Source organism: Anticarsia gemmatalis, chromosome 4 (assembly GCF_050436995.1).
Source record: "Anticarsia gemmatalis isolate Benzon Research Colony breed Stoneville strain chromosome 4, ilAntGemm2 primary, whole genome shotgun sequence".
NCBI lineage: Eukaryota > Metazoa > Arthropoda > Insecta > Lepidoptera > Erebidae > Anticarsia > Anticarsia gemmatalis.
The window spans coordinates 5,528,110-5,548,957 of NC_134748.1; the positions used below are offsets into that span (position 1 = coordinate 5,528,110).

Consider the following 20,848-nt stretch of genomic DNA (forward strand, 5'->3'; position numbering starts at 1 on the left):
AATTGAAAAAGTTCACGTCGTTTTTATCGGGAAGCCTTTTTATTTGCTTTTCAATTTGTTTCGCCCCAAGTACATGTGGTGCTTATAGAATAGTTTCTTTGTAAAATTTTAAATAAACTTTTAGTTATGGACGGCTAATATTTTATGTACGTATTTTGCTTTACTTTGCAAGGAATAGATATCATTCAACCACATCTACAACACCACCAGTTACAAGTAACTCTATAAGTATTAACAAAATCATTTTTGGCAGCCTATTTTTGTAATACAAAAACAATTGTATTATTACATTTTATACAACAGCACTGTTTAAAGAAATATGTCTTTTAGCATTAATATATTATGTGCTTAAATAAAATGAATAATATAGTAAAGTAAATAATCTGGTTCATTTCATTCTATTGCCCCTTCAAGCTTTCGATCTCTATGTAAATCGTATTTGTCCTACTAAATGATGCGAAACTAAAACCGTATATATTCAATTCCTTCCCCGTTGACGTCATGGTACAGTATTGTATTTAAATAATTCAATAGAATTAAAGTTTCAGACGTGTCTCTCACGATATTCACTAAAATTTTAACTTTTTGTCGTTTTTTTCAAAGATTCCTGGCTGTTGCAACATTTATGGGAAATAAAAAGCTAAGAAGTATAGGTACATCTTTCAGCACCATCAGTTTTAGCACTGTAGAAACTTGAATCTTAAACTGAAGGAAATTATAGTTAAGGAAAGTTAATAAGGACATAAACTTTCACAGTCACATCTTGTAATTACCCATAAAGTATCTTTGCCAGATTACGCTTACGTTAGCGTGATTTGCTTCTAACTCAGCAACATAGAAATACCGTCATTTTACTATCGAACAAATTTTTCAATAATTACAGCGACACATATATGAAATTGCTCCTAACAGTTCCTAAAGCAATATTTCAAAAGGTTATCTGAAAAGCAATAAATAAAGCAAGTAATTATAATAACCGGCACATAACCCTAAGTTAAACTAACAACTGCCTCACACACAACCCCATAAAATTAACTTTCATACATTAACAAACACTATTTCAATTCAACAATTAATATCGCGTTTACAACATGTAATTAATGTCGGGAAAAAACTTGATTTACCATTATAACTCTTCATGCGATGTGTTATACTGAAAAAAAATAACCAGACAAATGTGAACGGTATCGTAAAGCAATACGATTCAATTTCGCTTGTGAAAATTGTGTACGCTTAAGTTCTTTTAAATGTAAAGTGTGTGTAATTGAGTCATTAGTAGCGGAGTAACGCGAGAGGTGAGAATGAGTCAAGGTGCATGCGATAAGTAAATGCAATTTCCTTAGACTGTGATCTTAAATAACTGCATTTATTACAGTGCAGTTCGCTACACTTTGCCTATGTAAGGCTTCAAAGGAACGTTGAATGTGTTATAAACTGAGGACCGCATGTATTTTAATAACTAATATCGTACTTACATAATGTGGTACTGTTATGTATATTTATGTGGGGAATGCCGTTAGCATAACATTGAAAATGCTATTTAGATCGATCTATATCAGTGAAGTTATTTAGTTTAAGGGTTGTTCTGTTTGTTTTACATTCATTACCCAGTGGGTAATAACATTTGATATAAAAGATATGAAAAATGGCGCTGTGCCTTTTCGTTTTACTAATTACTACACCAAGTTTGTAAAATTACCGGTGCGATTAATAGTCTACCAAATCTAACCACGATGCATACATGTGTGTAGACAATGTAACAACAATTAGTCGCACTAACTTAATCATTATCTCTTCTTCGTGACATTTTTAAAACCTGACCTTTAAATAAAACAAAACATACATTAAGTTATACTGAAACATAACAATAATATACTAGCAGCGTCAAAAATGCTCAAATGTAAACGAACGATACGTTACATGTTTTCAAAAAGCTCGTACAACAAAACTAAAACTTTGACCTCTCCGGAAATATTAGAATCCCCAATATTGCATACGCACGACTAGTTTTTCCGCGAGCGATTTGTTTCTTTCACGATCCAGCAATAAAAGAAAACGAACGACTGTATAAGCTGTTTATCTTCCGACGCAAGCCGTAATAATAGTCTAAAGAAAGAAACAATATGTATTTACTTTCGCTGTGTGGTCCCGGCTATGAATAGACCTATCATTTCCCGCGGTCGTAAGCCACGACTATGGATTTTGTCAGGTATTTTGGCAACGATATTACCTGTGACCTTGTTATACAATGGGGAAATCTGCAATATGACAAACTGCCTTTATATTCACTATCGTCAACCCCTTGTGCTATATTGCTACGGTTGAGTATTTTTTCAAGGACGACGCGTATGTCCACCACGTGAATCATGTTCAAATTACCCCAGTACTATATACTTGAACAAATTTATGCACATGCATAAGACTGAATACTATTTGCCATATTAAATCCTGACTCAACTTTTAGGTTAAATACTACAAGTTTTTGCTGCTTCATAGTTTAAGCCAGTTGTAAATTTTAAACTATATGTTCGAACTTAACATCCCACTTGATATCTTGATGAAATCTCAAGTATTTTTCCTCAAGACGATTCGCTTTCGCGTAAAGAAAATGATAATTAATTTCTTCGTAGCCAACTACACCGTTATCCAATAAGCTAGATATAATTTTCACGTCCAATTGAAACTGTTCGGCGATATCGTTAAAGACATTTATCATCACCCAAACATTATTACATTTAATTAAACTTTAAAACAAGTGTCGACCGATATCTGGGGGTTGGATTATCAGATCTATTTGCAAATGTCCAAATATCCCTAAGTGGAAACCGTTACTAGTTAGGAAGTGCCAAGTTTAATAGGTCTTAAGTCGGCTTAGCGGTTCGCTTTCATTCACTTCCCAAAAATCTGTTGTAATTTTCCTTTTTCAGGCTTTATTCAAATATAAACTCAGTGCAACTTCACTATCCTAATACAAATGAAAACCAGAATTTACGAAAACATACACACTGATCGATATGACATAAATAATTTACAGAACTGCAGCGGACTTAAAGACAGAAAATCAATATGAAAATTGTTTGTAAAATGTCTGTTGCGATTGCGAAGAAAATATTCAGTTCCATTCATAAAACAGCTTCAACGAACGTCACATTATTCTCTTCCTCTAATGCAATAACTTAGTACCTCTCAGTCGCAACATACTGAATCCCATCTGCATAAAAACTAGGGATCAGCGAAAACGTAGTCAGCAAAATCAGCGAAATGCATTGTCCGTCGGAGCGTAACGCTGCCGGGCGGTGGTGCGCGTCCGCGAAATGGCATTCGTTTTGCCCCGACACGCGTTGTTCGACCAACTTAATTGCTCTATTGTTAATTAAGTAACGTTTCAACGTTCACCGCATCGTCACCGGTTAGCATTAAAACCATTATAATAACTTTAAATTTTGATCATTGTGATTTGAGGTAGGTCGGTTTCCAAATGGCTGATGAAGTACTTATTTTTACGCGGTTATAAAATTGTAACGTAAATCACTTTTTAACTTCAGTGAGTTATTTTTACAAAGCACGGCTGGTTCTCAGGGTGCTAGGATAATATAAAGTTAACTTAGAGGGTTAAAAGATAATTTTAAAAGAACTTAATCATAAAAAAATAGGAGTAGAAAAGAAGTCAGTTTCCACTTCCCTCTTTAGCAAAGCGGAAGACAAAAAGGAATAAAAGCTATGGAAGCCGGTACCCGCAGAGACAAAGACGTTTCAATTGAGAAAGAACCTAATTGCAAAGCACCACGCATAGAAGCTTTATAGAAGCTATTGTGTGAGCTGTTATATCTGATTCTGAGCTCAGTGGAAATATCTGAATTTACGGAACATTCATACACAATGGAAGATTCATAGCATTTTAAAGATTGATGTTATTATTTATAACCAAGAAGGTAGTCAAATGCATTACATATTCATTGTTTTTATAAATTGCAGATAAACTGCTTTGACTAGAGAACATTTAAGAAAAAAAAACAAAATCATGTTAAATACTCCGTCACGCCCTTGCCCATTAATTTTCTCGAATACCTAACTGTGTAAACACATTTAAAAACATTAAGTATATTTTGACTAACAAAATAGACAATAATCTTTTTACAATAAATTTAATGAAGCACTTCAGGTAGTACATCAATCTAACAGAGTAGAGCTCTATAAATTCAGAACAAAGAAAGAAAGTCGTGTTCACAGATCAATTCTTTCTTATAACTAATTGCTTCGTTCATCGGAGACAACTGCAAATAATTGTTCGCTCAATCTAATTACAGTAACTAGAAAATTCAATGAAGTCGCAAGAAATAATCAGCAAATAACAAATTGAAAGTTATAAATAATGTCGTCACACCGTGCCTGAACAAATTCGTCACAGTCACCGGTAGATTGAGAAATTACTATTAGAACAATTAGTTTTAAGCGAAAGCTGGTCATCATTTATCTCCGTGATACAATCAGATCAGTGACAATGTTACGAATACAGTTTCTACTGTGTAATTATTTATATCTACAAGTAAACCACATTTAGTTCTTACGTCTTATGTCGTATGAGTGCGTCACGGTGAGGATTTGTTGCGTCAACCTTTGATGAATTTATTGATAATTATAATCGGTTATATGTGTAATGCATAATTGGCCTCAATCTCTGAAGCAGATACCTTAGATTTCGCAACACATTGCAAATAGAGTACGTACGAATGTATGAATGGTCGTCATTCGTATTTGTCTTGCATTCTCAAGCTTTGAACTTTAGCTACCGTTGATATATTCAGCACCTAATATTTGTAAAATTAACATGACTAGTTACTACTGAAATTAATGTCGTTATAAACAAACAAATTATACCTTTAAATTATGTAGCATCGCAATTATATCAAGTGTAGAAATAGTTATTGACTTAAACTATGCATTGCCCAGTATCTCAGAGATCTTGCCGAGAACATATTTTAGTATTATTCAATAGGCAAACTACAAGAAATAACATTATTTCTTACATTGATTTAGCGTATAATAAATAATAGAATAAATTAGAAAGGAGTATGTGTATAAAATACGCAATTAAAAATAAATGACTGGCTCTTAACTGCTAAAATTAACATCGGCCAGTTTCCGTCGCCAAAATATACCTACAACACAATATGACAAAACTACATCTGTACGAATAAATCTATGAGGAATCAAAACGACGGATGATGATAGTTTTATAGTCAGTATCGCACTTAACAACAAGGACATTTATCATTTGGAATTAACGTTATAGGCAATAAGAAGAAAGGACAGTCTAATAATATCACGTATAGGAAAGCGCGGCTCTAAGGTGGGATAATTTAAGATAGTGTTATATACGGTTATGTGTTTGGCGATAAGATTGCCTTTTATTGCCTCTATTGGTTTACAGAATGTTAATTTGGAGAACTGGAATTGAAAGAATCGTATAAAGTGCAGCAATATGTCGTTATAGCTAAAATATTGCTGGAGATTTCGAATAAATTACTGTTACTGCGACAATTTCAATAGTTCCGACTGAATATACTATGCACTTCTTATTTGAAGTTGGCTACTAGTTTAGACTTTTTAAGTGACTGAAGTAAACTAAAGAAATGCTAGAAATAAAGAGATAAAAAAAAACGATTTTATAGATTTTCTTTTCGTTATTGCCACTTTTTGTATAAATTCTCTTTACTCTGAAGGTAACAAACACCGTAATTTGTAGTAGGAAATATCCCAGTATTTGCAGCAAACAAACAACTGAAATTACTAAGCAGAAAGCCGCAAAATTAAAGGACAGAAACACTCAATAACCGTGCATAATTTTATACGCAAAAAAACTATAAACAAACCTGCAATGTTCTCGCGTCATAACCACAAGGCAGGAGGCACAACAACGCATAAAATATTCTTTAGTTCGAACCCTTTAAACACTGACATTAGAAAAACACCGTGTATTTTTCTTTGCATACAATGTCCGACACAATATTGATTTTGCTGTCTTTGAAAATTTAATACTATTCGTGGTCTCACGCCCTCCGAAGTGAATAACACGATGTCAGTAAGCCTATCATTACATTTAATACTAACTGGAAATAATTATAGGAATACAGACTATGATTGTTAAAGTTAAAGGCTGTTGAAAGGTAGGCTATGCTTGTCAATCATGGCATTAGAATCGAATGTGAATTTTCATATTTCAATTTCCAATAAGTTTATTTTTTCCTCATAATATTTCAAAACAAAGATATATGCTAGGTAGATAGATTTTATTTCAAAACTGTCTTAGGTTATCTTTTCCAAGACCAAGTATTCTCAAAATCTATTTATGCATCAATTAAATTAAATCAGTTGTATATCTTAATGTCTTGTGTTACAATTTAATAACCATCTCTTATTACTGTTTTCAATTTAATTCAAGTAAAACGCAACAAATGAACCACTTCACTCAGGCCGTTCTATTCCAAGAAGTCGTGATTTCACAGAAATAAACTATATTTAATTTACGATTGCGTTCGAGATTGAATACTATAAATTATTTCATGATCAGTAAGGAATCAATATCAATATGTATTAAGAAATCAAATGCATGTTGAAACAATGTTTTACTTCTAAACTAAATATAACGATTTTACGATTTTGAATACCCTTCCACGGTATTTGGTTGACTACAAGTATAGAATAATTGCTAGTAATATGTATATAGGCAAAAGTTTGGATGGATATTTGTAACTCAATCACGCAACATTACAGAACAGATTTTGATGAAATTTGGTACAAAGATACTTTGTAATCTGAATTAACGCACAGGATACTTTTTCTTCCAATATCTTTTCATACGGACCAAGTGGACTTGTATAAAATACATAGAAGTAAATAGTAAGCCGACTTTTGAAATAGAGACAGTGCAACCAACTGTATTCAGAAAAGCGATCACAATCCACATTCGATATTCATTTTGATATGAAAAATGGATCTGCGCTCCTGGCGTATTGCAAAAAAAAAACCTTTTTTTTCTAGCTGTTAAAATTACATACATTGGAAAACCTATACAATAGATCTTTTATGTTTTGTTCTTTTGTATGTATGTGTAAGCACAAAGGGTAAAAATGGGACCCAATTACATTTTTTTCTAATCGCTGTCTGGTTCAGAGAGAGTTGACGGCTGATAGAGACGAAAAGAGAAATAAGACACGCTGTACCGACTCTACTTAATGTGAAATAAGTTGTTAGATATTTTTTATAAAGATAACAAATTGTCACAGATAGTTACTAAAACAAGGCACGTATGATTTTCTGTTTCTTTTTTAGTATTGCTTTCCCAACACAAACCTAATTTAACTAAACCAAAACTAAAAATCTAATCAAATCTTAGGTGCGACTTGCTATATCAATTTACAAGTCCTTGTATCTATTAGAAACGTTGGTTGGCCGACGCAAACTCAATTGGGAAAATGGGGCGTAAATGGCTCCTCGAACAGCCAATGCAACACATAGTAAAGTGACCCATAGTCTATCCGACTGACTACAACGGCTTGATACACTCTTGAAAATAGACTTCGTTTGTTATTCAGCTCCTCTTTTTGTAGCAAAGACGACTCGTACACTGCGGTCAACTCTTGGACGCAGACTTTAATTACACCAATTACAAAGTACATGTATCCAAAATAATATATTAGTTACTCAATTAGCGTTACTCTATTTGTACGGCAAGAAAAGTAGAAACTTCTGACTAGTCAAACCCACAATGGGCTTCACTTACAAACTAATGTATTGATTCCAGGAAGACTCTACTACCAAGAAAATATTTCTTGTTCTCATTCTGATAGCCTTTTAGTCATAAAGTTCGTTTGCTAACTTATTATACCACTCCCTTTCAATATTAACACTTCATTAAAGCTTAATATCGCAAATCAACAATCTAAACTTATAACTTTATTCCTGGTAATAACCAGAAGCAGCAAATACAATGCGCTCAATAAATCTTACAGCAAGTCGTTGCTACAATGAATCCTATCCACGCGAAGTCAGGACTTCAGTCTAGTCTATAAACTACAGATTCTTCTATTTGCATTAAAAGCAATGTAGTTCGATTTAAATAGACCGTGTAACGCTGGGATGTTCGAACTCGCGTCACCGATGCGCACGCGCACATGTGTTTCGCATCTATTGCAATGTACCTTGTTATGATTATTCACGCCTGTGTTACAATATGCTTATATGATTGACTATAAAGACTTGTTAAACAGAAATTACGATATTCCTTGTAAATGAAAAATAATAGAATACGAATTATATTTAAATGATAATTCAAGTACAACTTCGATGAATCTATATCTAATACGCCTGTATGTTTACATAGAGCAGAGACACATAACATCATTTAGCTAGTTGTTGATTACACACAATATGTAGTTGTAACAAGTTATAAGTTATGAGTAGCAAATATAATGAAAGGTCCTTCACAAAGTCTGATTCTATACGTACATACATCTGTACTTACTACTGCAACATCAACACATGTATTACATTATTAATATACCTAAAAACGGTAACCAATCATGAAGTATGACTTCAGCTACGCGACTAATAACACGAATAGGTACATTCAATGAGGAGTAGGTAAGTAGATCGTCAATGTGTTGTAAGTTGAGGTAGGTCTTCTACACGAGACTAATATTATAGAAAGCTTGTCAAACACAACGCAGAATAAACTAGTGTGTGTAGTGCGTAGTACTCGCAATCGATGGGCGCGTGTAATGAAATGTGAGAACGAGTATGAGTCAAAATATGTATGTAGAGATAAAACAAGCTGCGTACTTTTCTTCCTAACAATATCTATTGAAATATAGCAAGGTATTTAAATAATATGTATTATAATTTAAGAGTAGTTTTCCAAACAAATATTGATTGATGAATGTTTGATTATATATTATTAGTGAAACCAGAAGTGTTGCAAATATTCGCTTCCGCATCCGCAAACGCAAAACATCCGCATTAATAAAAAAAAATCGCATCCGTACGGATGTATTGAATAAAACTCCGCTATAACTTCGTATTTCTAAAAATCGCCATCCACAACAACCCTAATGGAAACTAATCCCGCTCTAGGCGTAAAACTTGTATGGTAAGGCACAATACTATCTAGTAATGGACACAAGGTCTAATATTTATAGCCTATGTTTTCAACTAGAATTTTTAAGTAATGTAAATACATAATTAGTCATAATAAGCAGCAGTAGATCATTGTAAACGCCCGCATGCACCCGAAACATTCATTATGATACCCTTATCTCAACAGATAAACTATAATGTCGTTTACCTCGAAATTATCTAATTTCAGAAGTTCCACTTACGCACGGCATAATAACAATAATTATTGTTAGATTATTAGTAATAATATATATACATTCTAACAACAAATACGTATATTAATACTGAAATTTTGAGTATTTCTTTGTATTAGCTAAACATTTTAAACTTGCATCATCATCATGAATTAACTTGTTCAATGTACTTCTAACTACATTATGTAAAATGTAAAAATATTTCGAAGTCGTACATTACAATATCTAATATATCATGACGCAATAATACTCTAAAGTTAAGTTAAAAATTTATAGTTCTTGACAAACTGATAACATTTCAAAAACATACTTCGTCGCAATAACTAAGCCATAAAATGATCGCAAACGTTTACATCAATTTTCTAACCTCTACATATTGTCTCCGATCCAGCAACAAAGACATCTTATAAAATAATGACGTCACATAGCAGGGTACAACGCAACAGCTTACTCATGGTAAAACATAAATTCCAATACAACTCGGCCCACTGAGCCTTCTAATCCGCTCATACGGCATCTTTACTTTAACAAGCTATCTGTTCTACCAGTTAGACAGAACGACTCTAACTAGGCTCTCTAAGGCCAGTTCCAGGTCGTTACCTTTCTTGTCTGAGTCTTACGAACTGTAGTCACGTGACACACCTTTGTGAGCAATTCCTTTGAATGTTTGTAAGTACTTTTGTTTTTAACGATTTGTTTGTAATGAGGTAAATGCGTTTTACGGTTTAGTTTGCTCGGATATTAGTGTAAATCATATTTAGTACAGCTTTTAAGTATGTCTTTATAAAACGAAGTAGTAATTAAGATCGCGTAAGATCGTATTTGTAGTAAAATCGTGTTAACTTTTCATGCATTGTTTATATTAAAAGTTCTTACATAAGAACTCTTTTTTCGTATGTCGATAAGAAGACAAAAAAGTATCAACGATAAATTATATTACGCTAGCATATGGCTAATATTCAAACCGGACACGCATAAATTAATTAATAATTTCGCAATAAATAAAACGTACTTACTGTCTTTAAGCCAAAATAAATTACGTACCTAATATATTTTTGACAAAGTATGTAATATTTTTACGTAATCCTAATTTATTCATATATGGCTACTTCGTACAAAACTACGGAAGCAAGATAAAATTATTTAAGGTGTGCCTTTGAATCTATTTTTTGATATAATAGGAACTTTATGTTTCCATCAAAATACCTTGGTATAAATTGACCTTTAAAACTTTTAAAATAACAATTTATACGAAGCGGAATATGAATTATTTAAAAAGTATTGTTGCACATTGCATTTTCATGGATAAAACCTGGGCTTAGTCATTATGAGTAATGAGTATTATACAGTAAATATTAATAATATTGAAGGACGTAAGACTATGAAGAGGCGGACAACTAGCCGTCAATATTTAACATGTTAGTTGAAGTGGTTGAGTCCCGTTGTTCGTTCCCATGTGAAGTGGGTCCGCGAGGAGTGGCTGCTAGTTCCCTCTCAATATTGGCGCGACGTGCCCGAGATGCAAAACCGCAGACCAAAGATAGACTTATGTTACCTACGACATGTCATCATCATAAATAATGTATAACGTCCCCGCCGCGACTGAATTATTCAACGTTGACGGGCACTTTATTAAATTTGTCGTTTTATGAAAATATTAAGCAACTCTGTATAGTAAAAATTAATATGGAACGAAATTAACATTTACAAATTAAAAGTTTCTCTCAGTGTTTTATGTTTGTGGCGCGACTAATTTAAACTGCGTTAAATTAAGTTTGGAGTAATAGAAAACAAAACTAAAATTGAAAAGTTTCTGCAAATAAATTGCTTAACCAATAATTAGAAGTGACTATCACTTTAATTAAAAGCGAGATCAATAAAAGCAACACTAAACCGAGTTAAATCAGCTTTGAAGATTCATAATTTTATCTTCACGTAGTAAATTGTGTAGAGCACGGTTTAAACAGAAGTTTATTTAAACATCTTGGTTTGTGTAATGTAAGATGGAACATGTTGTGTGCAATAATGAGGAATATAATAGCAACGCGGGTGTAATCCTAGCTCGGGATTAAGAAACTTTGAACCCACTAATGAATGCATCGAAAAGTTTTGTGTTCACTTGCAATTTACGAATTCTAAGGGCCTTGCGCTCTGTTTTAATGGACTTGCTTTTGTTTTTATTCGTGTAATTTAATTTTAAATGAATTTGTTTGCAGTTAGTAGTTTTGTTTTTATTTATTTTAATGTTATTATTTATTTTGTTACGAAGTTCGAGGAGGTTCTTAGCTACTATTTTTGAATAACATTTACATAGTTGATTGTGTGCGAAATTGTATTAAGATTTTGTTGAGACTTTGAAACTCAAATAAATCTGAAGCTGTGGGAATTGGAATAAAATGCCAATTAACATCGAATGGGGTTTAAGTAAGTGGAGAGTAAGCTATCATAGTGATGAGGGTGTAAATGAATAAGATAAAATAACGTATAAATAGCGTTTTACAAGATGTTATTGTTGCTCAACATTAGAAACACAAATGATAAGTTATCAACAAGAACACACATAAAAAATGACCATCATAGAGTGATTGACAAGTAAAGTCGTTTGTAATTCGATAACACGTAGTGATTTCATGTGACATACTGTCAAAGTGTTTGCGAATGAAAATTGACGGACTTTGTAATCTTAACAAATGTTGTGATAGCACCTGTCGAACTATCCAGATGGTTATGGATATTGTAAATTGTATAAAAAAAATCTTTTTATGGAACTCGACATACATTATGTTACATTCGATGAATTTGTATTAGTGCCTCGTTTTTTTCAATGTCCTTGAATGGATATTTTGATGAAAAAAGTCTGGGCATTTCCTGTAGTATGTTTTTAAAAATGGTACAGCAGTTTAACGTGTAAGAATCACGGACAGATTAACTTAACTGAAATTCCTAAAATATACATATAAACAAATATACCTTCAATGATACTTAACAAAATCACGATCAAGTATAACGACACATGCAATGATCATGCGAATCTGATCCTAACCCTAAAATAATCGGGTGGGTACTTAAGGCCGTGCATTATGAAATTTAACGCGTTCAAAACGAGTTGTAAACCGTTAATGAGGCGAACGGATGCCGCAAATAGCTGATACAAACGGGTGAATTAGCCCGCATACTCACTGGCGAGCCACGAAGCGTTCTCGAGGGCCATCAAGAATTGAAAGGATGACGATCTCGCCGCAAAAGACCCGGCCGCGGTGACCCGGTCAAGAGTGGCTGATGAATTTTTATTTGTCGCATCTAATGTGAACGCAAACCACATTATAGAGATTTCCATTTTAAAATAGTTCGGGGAACGTAAGGCACTTTTAATATTTGCATTGTTGATGTCCCAGCGCGGTGTTGTTTCAGCAAGTTACGACTGCGTGGAAATCTCTTACAGAGAAATAAAAATATGAGTTTACTAGAGCTTTACATTCGAACAGACACGCAGCCGGAGGCCTACAAGGTTACACGTTACGGACCAGAATACAATAATGTACTAAGTATTAATATTTTTTATACCAAAACATAATTTATTCGCAAATAAAATCTGTTGCCAATTTGTTACAACTACAAAATCCGACCTGCCGATTTAACAAGATGTACAAAATGAAGGTATTTGCGTACTTAATAGGTAAATAAAGTCCTATTAAGAGGCGGTGGGTCAAAGGTCAAGTGTATAACAGAGCAACCAACATTCCTGGCCCTAATGATTACTATTAAGAACGAGAGGCGGCAACGGCCAAGTTCAATATCACGCCGAGTGTTCTTGTTGATTGTTATGCCTGCGTTGTTGACAAATAATTGGATACAAGATTTTAATACAACCTCCTTTGTACAGCTATTTACAGTTTAATATTTCGGTGTAAACTTGATTATTGTTTTTTTATGTTCGGATTTTTTATATCTAATTAGTTTAAGTAATCGCTGTTGATATTAATTGAAAACACGCTGAGTCAGTATTTTATTAGTGCAAAGATATTACTTTTATTTTTATCGAATGTAATTTTATAACAGAATTTGTAAATCACTTTTAGATAAGCTAATACTCGCAATCTCTAAATATCTACGCAACTAGATATCGAGCGCTTATTACGCATTTATCTTCTACTCCAAAGTAAATAAAACGTGGTTATCTTTATTCTTAATAATGTACCTTCTTAAAAATCCGTTTATCTAAAATATTTGCCTTTTGTAATCTTATTGGCACAATTTTGTTCCGGGAACTATAAACAGTCTGAGCTCTATCAGAAAATTATTTCTATTTACAAAAAACAGTTAGAAATACAATAACAACAGTATTTTTACAGGTTAAAATCACGGAACACTTTTATAACAAGACGTAACATCAACAAACCACAAAATCGAAACCCTACCCACACATATTCGGAAAAATAAGGACATAAAAAATGAAGTTAGTACATCAAAAGGTTTTGTACTCCAGGATGTAAAAGATGGCGAGTGGCGGGGACCGAGCCTTGTATCTGTCAAAGAATTTTTAAGTGTCATCGAGCAGTGAATGGGTTCGCGGCAGCCGAGGCCACTTACACACGGAGCGGTTCTCAACTGGCTACTTGCCCCGGCTGGGAAACAGCCGATGTTTGAAATCTGCTCATATTGCTGAGATATTTGAATTTTGAAAATACTTTTTTTTTGTTTTACACTACAGAGTCTAGTGCTTTCACCCGCCTAAATACAAATTGTGTGGGAAGTTTCAACTACTTCTATTGTGCAAATTTTGACGAAATAAGAGGATTACTTTAATTACATCCAGAATAGTAAAATCTTTGATGTATCTTATATATATCGCCCAAATTTCGTCTTAAAGCTTGTTAAAACGAAATAATTTAACGATTATAGAATCGAACATATGTACTTGGTCTTCTATAATGATAGCGAAAATAACTCTATCTTATTATCAGTTACATTTTTACATTTAAACTACAGTAGCGATAAATATAAAAAAAATGAAACAGACGCGGTAGTTGAATAGTAATCACGTGGACATAAAAGTAAGCTAATTGAATAAATTATTTATTGAGTGCAGTATTTAATTGCAATAGTCTCTAGGCCGATATTAGACCGACTGGGTGTAATAATTCATACCGCGAGAAAATAATAAATTGCATTTAATGGCTTTAGACCGTGAAGCACTCAGACACGAACTAAATTTGTCACAAGGCATATCTTTCCTATTTACTTATAGATATTTAAGTAGAGAATTTACAAGGGATTAATTAATTAGATAAAGTAGATTAGCGTGGATTAAACCAGTATTTTAATACAAAATGTAACATCATTTGATATCAAGGTATTTATAATCGTGGACTGTCATATGACTAAGGCCACGTGTTGTAAAACATAACAATTTTGGTTGATTGTGATCGTTTATTGGTTGTGTGGAACCGATCACGAGGTCTTGGGTTCACCCGGATCATACACAATAATTAGCCAAGATGTTATTTGTTGTCAATTATACTTTTCAAGAGCCAATATTACAAACGATCCGTCTACTTACAAGTTCAGAGTACGAAAAAGACCATGACTAAGGAAATTACTCTCAGGCACACAATTTGTAAAAAAAAAATCCTTCCCTATTAAATGGATAATCTCCCCGATTGTAGGTTCCAAAGATCCTGTACCGATGGAATAATTTATACAGTCGTTATAGAGATTAATCGCATGACTAGAATACATACGATTGTTTAACCATTACGTCCGATTAGTGGGAATTTATCTGTTTCATATGCAAAACACGACTTATATGCAATGTAAGCATTTACTGAATTGTGTCAGGAATTTTCACGGTGTTGATAAAATTAACGGAAAATAACAGGCGCCGTGCGACACCATTAGTACGAGTACCAACTAGTTTCAAATATAAATCAATATTTAAAAAAAAAACTATACATTGTTGTTAAAAGTACACAAAATTAAATAACAAATATAACGGAAATTAGTTAACAACATTAATTTACTAAAAATTGGATAATCCATAAAAAACTGAACAATTAAATACAATTATAAATACAAATGTTTAATACTCTTTATTGCATTAGTGATAATCGTCGTTTGACCGTCTATTTGAATTGGAACATTATAAATACAACACAATCATCTAAACATTTGAAATTATACTACAGCCACTACACATTTCTTGTAACTCTACTTTCTGAACAACAAAACTACAATTTCAAATTGAAAATTCATGTCACATGAGTTGAGACGTTTAAGGACAAAAACGTCGGTGCTTTAAAAAATCAATTCGTGTAAATCGCGATGGTCGGATAAAGTAGGTCGGCGGAGGTCGAGAGCGACAATGCCTAGCTCGCACATCTGCCCACTTCAGCGTAATCGTGGACTCCTTGACATCGTCGCAATGCTTCCAGATACGTTGTTATGTCAAACACCATGGTTTAATTTATCGTTTTATGGAAACAGACTACATGTGACTGACGGTGATATGTAATTGAAATATGGAAACTAGTTTTCGTTAAACGGAATTTTTCCTTATAATGTCTCGTAGTAGATGAAGGGTGTAGATGGACTACAATTTGAAGTTTTGGATAAATACATTTAACAATTAAAAGGTTTAATTCTTGAAAGTAAAATATAAATAAACTCACTTTTATATCCCAGGTTTCATACATTTTCATGCAGTTTTCCGAAGAATAACAAAAGTTACCTAAAATTACATATTTTTTAACCCAAAAAGCGTACGTTACAAACTACAGCTCTGATATAACCTAACTCTACATGTTCATTTCAATATTACTCTCATTTTTTTCTCAAGACGGTCCTAACTCACGGGCCCCGAGAAAAAGGGGGTATAGTGGGTTGAATAAAAGAAGTCCCGGCAACTAAAGCAACCTTACGAAGAAATGTGTTGACGTCCGCCACCGGGGACTCGCGATTATCTTACACTGTACTGTTTTAGAACATTTCACACTCTCTCTGCGTATTCAGTTACTGCGAATTACTTCATTAGATAACCACTACGGAAGGAAGAAAAAGTGTAAAGCACTGATTCTGTTTACAAAGTTTCTTTTCTCATTTAAATTTTAACGTATATTACTGCAGCTACTTTCGTAAGCGCTTAGATTTTTTGTAGTGGTGATTAGTGTAACGATACAAAGAGATTTTTGTTAAATGCAGTATCTCGTTTAAATTGAACGAGATTACTCTCGCTGTAATAGATCCGTCTAGTATTTAATGGTACCCCTAGCTTTGATTGAAAACCAATACTGCTATATAAATCAAAATATGCTATGCAAACATTGCAGTATGTAAAGGAACGCTCACATTGAAACAATAATGACTCCGATACAGCAATCTCCGATGGCAATTAAGACTGTGCCGGTCGGTACACGGCTGAAACGAATGGGCCTCTTCAATCAACGAATCAATCTACAATCGCGAATGGTCGCCACTTGCCAGCGACAGCTCAACAAATTTATTGCTACGAATGGGTGGTAATTTTCAAATTTCGACGCCTGTTGATCGCCGTTCGACGGAAAGCGCAACACGCTACGTGACTCTGCCACTCGCAAATTACCGCTTACTTTGTGTACCGCGATCGCATATAGATTGGAATCAGTGCCGATTGTACATCTCTCGTAATTTGACTACTGTTGTACCGCAGCTACCCATTGTCTCTACAATTTATACATTCACAAATGAACCGTATTGTACAAAGTTAGATGGCACAACAATTGTTTGTTACAGTCAACAAAATTCCCAACTTATCAAATTAAACAAAAACACCGTGTAATTACGACGAAAAATTGTACGAAAAATCTACAACATTGTGCGGAATTTTTAAAAAATTGCACATAAAATTTCCGAGTGGAAAATGGTGCTATTAACAATACTTGAGCAGGCAGAACGGAGTTAAGGCTGCGCTCATCGGTTCCGACTCATTACGAGTTTTGCTCGTCTCGTGCCTGAGCTTAAGCCCGGTTAAGGTGCGGCCTGATTAAGTCGAGCAGACGTTGGCCCGTCTGCTTGCCAAAACCACTTGAACCAACACTATGACGACGTCGAGTACGTACGCGTTATATTAAAGTTTGGCAATAGTCGCTAAGTGGAAGCCTGATGTTTGCTTAGTCAGCTTTTATCGCTGGTACCTCTTGCTTTCAAGTTTCATGTAATTGCGTCTATACCGTCTTCGCTACGACTCTTTGTTGTTAAAACAGCTAATATTCTTACCACGGTTTTATTATAACCGTACCTACCTTTATTCCACAACCTGAATCTTACCTACCCACTTGAGTTTAGTAAATATTAACATTATTAAAGAGCAGTTTCTTGGTAGCATAAAATATTAAAATTTGGTGAATTATCTAAATAAAAATGCTAAGCTATTTCTGTCCATTGTTTATTATTGTATCGTCGTACTGCCTACACGTACATACATGTGTGTTTAGTGACTTTCAGTACATTTGGCGACCCTACGCAGCAATAACAAACATTTGCTATATTAAACTATCGCAGTCACGTAGGTGATTCGGGGACCACGAGACTTGAAGCTTCCGCTTGTTTCCTCTGAGATCTCTTTCAGCGTTTTACCTGAAAACAATAAAAAAGGCGTTAATTTACAGCGTTGGACATCAGCCAAACATTTCAACTAGCCGTCTAAGTTGGTCTTGTCGCAAAATGAATGAAACAAGTCGACATTTAGACGTTCGTTGTGTTCCTGATCGGTTATCAGGGCGAGTTGAGAGATGGGCTTAGGTGAGAACAGACAATATAAAACTCATTTATATCCCGTCATCGTGACGTGTGAGGCGTGCCAAGGCGTTTTCCAATACGCTCATTTATCACACGCCCCTCGACATAATGAGACGCATCGAGACTCTACACACACCCAAAATACTTTAAATTTATTTTTATTAAAATTCCCATTAATTTTTCTTAATAGAATTTGGCAACGTTCAAAATTAATGAAATATCGCAGCTACACTGACGGTCACAATTTTTCATGAGTTCTAATGGCAGGAGAAAGACAAAACTTCAAGTAACAATAAATTTAAACATTCCTGTTTTAAAACAAACATATTACTGCTATTACTTATTTATTTTTTCAACAGACACAACATTATTAGTCTTGTGATATGAAAAAATAAATAAAAATCTGCTAAACTCTATAAATACGCAAGTGGTCTCGACGTGATTGAACAATCATAAAAGCGATCGCAATTGCCGTTGAAGTTCAACTCGATACGACGAATAATGAACTGTCACTCTTGTAACCAGCTAATAAAGACAATAACGCAGTCATTCTTATCTGTTGTTACATCAATAAAGTTCAATGACACCAACCACTCTTTCAACTTCATATCGAAAAGTCATCATTAATTTGCATCATATCTCCATAATTTTATTTTGTCTGTTTTGTACTTTGTTCTACGAGTTAAATTATAATAGTCTGAATTTCTTTAACCAGACTGCCAAGATATTTTTTCACTACATTGTGAAATAATTTTACCATTAACAACACATATTTTTAGAATCGTTGATAGCAATCAATTTTAGACATTGGAAAATAACGGAAGCCACGTTTAAGTCACATGACGGCTCTAGACAAACGCTCGATGACGCAAGCTGCGGGGAAAACAGATTTAAATAAACCATAACAATTATGTTCGCGGTTTCGGTTTCAAAAGCTCTAACTCATTCGGAACAAAATAGCATTTTTCTTTTAAATGGTCCACAAAAATCGCCCTTTATAACTATTTCGCATTCTGCACGAATAAATGTGAATATTTGCTGCGTCTGTTCAAATTGTTGCCAAGGTTTATGAATCCTTTAAGTGTCTGGCTTATTCGTATGTGGGTGACGTAACTTGATCATTTTAGACAACTGGACATTGATAAATTATTAGGCAATAAAATTTAAGTTGACTGTTGACTAGTGTCATCGAATGTGCGCGTGACGTAAACATTGATATCGATTTATGATAGTTCAACAGTGTATCATCAGGGTGTCGACGCGGCAGCGGCATGACAGAGAGCATGTCATGTCACGCGGCCAGTCAGCACAGTGTAGTGACGCGCAGGGAGCGCGCTCGCGGCGGGCGCGGCCAATGCGTGATGCGTGCTCGCGCCCGCCGCGTCACGCGCACTGACGTGCACATGACGCCGGACTTTGGCTACTTTCGCACACCCAATATAAATCATGGAAAATTTTACGATACGCATCCCGTAATCCCGTACAGAATGCACGATAATCCCCACCGCGTCTAAACGTTCTATTTTCAATACTTACTACATTTTTCTCAAACAATTTGTTTCTGAAAATATTATAAACGCACGTGGGCGTGGATATTATGAACATACCGTAAATTTTATATTGAAAGAATGTTTTAAATTAAAATAAAACAGTTGATATAAATTATTATAACGTGAGCTTCCAAAATGTGAACAAATGAAAAATCAATCCAATTTTTAATAAACTCAATACAAACACAGAAACAAACAGCGATATTAAACAATAACGCTGTGAATTTGCTTTCAAAATAAACGTGCCAAAACAACAAAAGATAATCTACGTATAGCGCTGTCAACAGAAATACAATTTTCGCGAATTGTCAATTAATAAAATGTACAACAGCAGATATAAGGTGCAAGTGGATAAAATAAAAACAACGCCGACAATTTGGGTTGTAAGCAGTGCAACTAGCGGCCTCACCTGCATTTTTGCGCAGTATTGCTCGATTAATGAAACAACGAAAATATTCATTGGCAATCAAACAGCCAGCCGGCACTTGCGCAAATATTGGTAGAGAGAATCTGCGTTAATACCCACTCGAATAAAAAGATAAAAACCCTTAAATTATTGAGTTTCGCACAGCAGCGCTCTGTTGATCAAACAGACGGGCCACGTACGCAGCTATTTGTTTTCTGTCACTAAATTGTTTACACGTTAGTCGCGCACACTAGAATGCTCCCTTAAGCATCTAATTTTGTTTAGTCTGCCATAGGAAAATTTAAGATAAGTCTCGTTTGGGATAGATTAAAGCGATTGTCATTGAGGAAGTGCCAAAACATTACAAAGTGCTTAGTGATGTAGCAACGATATAAGCCAGCGTGTAGGGAACGAATAACTATTGTGAAGGGGAACATTTTGTTTGTTACGTGTTTACACTAAACCGCTTATCTGATTGCTATGAAACTTTAATAACATAAGCGTTTGTAAGAATGTTCCGTAAAATGCTCTCACCATTTTACTGAAATTCGCTGCTATTTTTGCAAACAAATTAACGTTATTGTGATTGTAATAAAACTGATAGCAACGTTATTCAGGCGTTAATAAAAAATAAACATATCAAACTCATGACGAGAGGCATTTCTGTTAAAATTTTCATTGCATTATATGAATGGAATAAAAAAATGGCTCCGTCAATTTGGGCTGTTACATTTGCGCCGTTCCCATTAAAG

General features: G+C 34.2%; 1 protein-coding gene and 1 long non-coding RNA gene across 6 annotated transcripts in view; both read right to left on the reverse strand.

Moving 5' to 3' along the window:
* Positions 1–20,848, reverse strand: part of Rbp6 (RNA-binding protein 6) — a 471,739-nt gene that overhangs the window by 369,591 nt on the left and 81,300 nt on the right. The gene's annotated exons all lie outside the window — the stretch shown is intronic.
* Positions 17,774–20,469, reverse strand: LOC142972280 (uncharacterized). Its single transcript, XR_012959447.1, has 2 exons — positions 20,100–20,469; positions 17,774–17,978 (listed from the first exon to the last, which is right to left on the reverse strand). It is a non-coding gene; the product is annotated as an uncharacterized LOC142972280 (long non-coding RNA).